This window comes from Crotalus tigris, unplaced genomic scaffold (genome assembly GCF_016545835.1).
Source record: "Crotalus tigris isolate CLP2741 ecotype Arizona unplaced genomic scaffold, ASM1654583v1 scf7180000018436.2726382, whole genome shotgun sequence".
Taxonomy (NCBI): Eukaryota; Metazoa; Chordata; class Lepidosauria; order Squamata; family Viperidae; genus Crotalus; species Crotalus tigris.
Genome location: NW_024097002.1, coordinates 204,940 through 208,482, shown reverse-complemented (window position 1 = coordinate 208,482; position 3,543 = coordinate 204,940).

Sequence of the window (3,543 nt, the reverse complement as noted above, 5' to 3'; positions counted from 1 at the left end):
ACCGCTCGCGCGCTCCCCAGCTCGCTCTTCACCTTTTAAGGACAGTGAGAGCCAACCAGAGCGCACTCAGCGCTTTGACGTGAGCTGGGCGGGACTGAACTCGCCCTTGCCCTCGCCCTCGCCCTCGCTCGTGTGTCGCGGAGGTGAATTGAGAGAAGGAAAGGGGTGGTTTGAAATGCTAGAAATTGAATTGAAATGATGGGAAGAGGGTATCCGCCGGAAAAGCGTGGGGGCCGCAGGCCTCGTGAGGGGCAACCTATTCAACCTGTGGCTGCATAAGGATGCATTGCTGTAGCCTAATAAAGGTGAAAAATTTACAAGAAGTATTGTATTAACAACGGCATACATGCATTGAGGAGCGTAAATAGTGCAGTGAGGGTCACTATTTTTTTTTAAATAAATCACGCTTTGAATTTTATCTCAGGCATACAAACCGTTGCCTTTTGCGTGGGCTTGAATCGTGACTGTTAGGATAAAAACTGGTACCCGGAGATTGGTGAGTATGTTACACACAGACACACACAATATATACCGGTACGCACGCACACATAGAGAGCGCTCATCAGGCTAGGGATTGGGATAATGAAAATGAAGAACTTCTTAGGGATTTTTAAAGCTTTCAGAATGTTCATTAGAAAAAAATGGTTGCAAATGTTAAAATACAATTCTAAGGGAGTCAACATGCTGCACCTGAGGGAGAAGCTTTACATGGCAGCCACATGGGGGACAAGTATGGGGGACATGTGCATCATTTGATGATGCTTGTGATGTCCTCGTGGGTTGTCTGGATACCTATTGCTCTGGGTTGGAGGAAGCAACTTTAACAACTTCTCATCCACATGGCCGAGCAACTTACTGTACAGCTTGCTGATACCGTTGTTGGCTGTGTTTGCATGACACCCTAAACTATAAACTATGTTCCATCTTCTCACATTGCATGAACTCAGTCCCAGGTCATCCTCAGGAAAAAAATGTAAAAGGCCAAGATGGTGTCTACAGTCATGTAACACATATTTAAAAGGGTGGATGGCTTCAATCACATGGTCACAGCTGCTTTCTTGACTTTTTTTAGACTTTTCCTTCACAGGTGCCCTGCTTAGTCCAATTCCTTATGATTTAGAATATCATATGTAATCCCAGGGAATAGCTGTCTTCTTGTGCAGATTCCCCAAACTAAATTAATTGAAAGCCATCAAGAATAGGTAAGTATATGAGTGTCATGGGAACATATTTATTGACTTCTGTAAGGGGATCCCAAGTACCACTGCTGCAGACACAGTATAGAGGAATAAAGGTACAACGTTTCAAGACCAACAAGACAAGGCCGGTAGTGGATAGTCTGCCAGAGATGTTACAGAAAAATTCCTTACCAAGAACCATGCTACCAAAAGCTGCTTAAAGCTGAAATTCATAAACATCTGAAAAACCACTGAGTCTTCATCCTATCATGGTGACACCACCTAACTGCTGACTCATTCCTGAAAATCCAACAATCATTTCTTCAAAAACAGCATTTTAAAAAAAAATCGTAGATATAATACTAGATTTTTAAATTGTTTGTATTATCTGATGGGCTTCACTTATTTATAATGCAATCCTTTCAGATGTGAATGGATGTACAGTATAAGTAGTCCTCCTAGAAAAGAAGCAGTGTTACAATGACACCTGTAAAGACATTGAAGGTGAAAACAGAAATGGAAAAACAAGGAATGTCTTCCAAAAGATCTCCAAACTCAGAGAGAGGTTCTCATCTTGAATTGGTATGCTGAAGGGTATCAGTTGTCAGATAGAAACTGATTTAGAGAAGATGAAAGAAAAGTGGAATGGAGATACTGAAATTCCGTTCAGGGGTGATGTCAACATCCAAAATACCTTTAAACCTATTCTTTATTTGCAAGAACCTTTGAAGTTACTTTTTACTTACAAAAACTTCTAGTACTAGAAGATGAAGTCAGACTGGCCAACAGATTGGAAGATGTGTGTCTATATATCGATATTAAAGAAAGGACATTTAACATATTAAATAAGAACCAGTTTGACGTAGTGGTTAAGGCATCAGGCTAGAAGCTGGTGGCCAGTGAGTTCTAGTCCTACTTTAGGCACAAAGCTAACTGGGTCACTTTGGGCCAGTGATTCTCTTTCAGCCCTAAAAAAGAGGCAGTGACAAACCACTTCTGAAAAACCTTGACAAAAAAACTACAGAAGCTAGTGCAGGCCATTTCCAGGTCAAAAATGACTTGAAGGCATGTGCACATGTGTGTGTATATACATATACATATATATATATATATATATATATATATATATATATATATATATATATATATATATGTAGGTCTTTGGTTGTTCGGGTTTTCTCCCACGTAAAATTGGAAGTGTCTTGGCGACGTTTCGACGAAGTCCCATTCGTCATCTTCAGGCTGGTGCTTTCAGCTTCGTGCCTCGAGCAGCAATGTGTGGTCTTAGCTGTTTCTTCCTTTTAACTGCCAGTGGGGGTATGAACTGATTGGGTGGGAGCTTGGCTGTGTTCTGATTGGGTGGAGGTGTGTTCTGATTGGTTAGGGGCGTGGCTGTGCTCTGATTGGCTGGGGGGTTGGCTGTGCTCTGATTGGCTGGGGGGTTGGCTGTGCTCTGATTGGCTGGGGGAGTGTTCTGTTTGGTTGTGCTCAGGTTAGTCTGAGTTGCAGAGGGATTCAAGATTTTGGGCTGCCCTGCCATTCCTTGGCTTCGCGTTCGTGGTCGTGCTTCCTCTTCATGGAGGGTGTCAGTTTGCTTCATGTATGGATTGGGGGGGTTTAAAGTGGCTAATGATGCAGCTGTGGTCTGGCTTCTGGTTTGTGGTCGTGCCTCATAGTCAGTGTGGCTTTGGGTTTGTTTTTTGCGTGGATGTTGGTGGTGACCTCCTGTGTGGTTTTTGTGAGTGTGGGTCTGGTATCATTTTTTGTGTTAGGGAGTCGTTTGTCAATAAGGGCGGGTTTCCAAATGGCTGGTAGGCGGGAGGTATCATCTCGCTTGTTCATGCTGTGTGGGCGTTTTTCTATCTCGATGGCTTCTCTGATTATTCTGTTATTAAAATGTTCACTTTTGGCAATGGTTCTGGTATTTTTTCAAAGGTGTGGACCATGTTGGTTCCTCTTTTTTGACTGAGTTCTTATGTTCTTCAATGCGTGCACTTATTCTTCTGTTGGTTTGTCCGATGTATGTGGTGGGACAAGTGGTGCATGGGATTTCGTATACTCCTTGATTTTCTAATTCAATTTTATCTTTGGGGTTTCTAAGGATGGTGGATATTTTTCTGTTTGTGCAGAATGCTGTTTTGATGTTGTGTTTATGGAGGATCTTACTGATTCTGTCTGTGGTGCCTTTTATGTATGGGAGGAGGGCTTTGCCGTTTTCTTGTTCTTTGTCTTGGATTTTAGTGGGGGTTTCTTTTTGGATTAGGTTTGTAATCTTATTTCTATGGAATCCATTGGATGTTAGTACATTGGTGAGAGTGTGTAGTTCGGGTTTTAGGTGTTGTTCGTCAGCTAAGCGTTTTGTTCT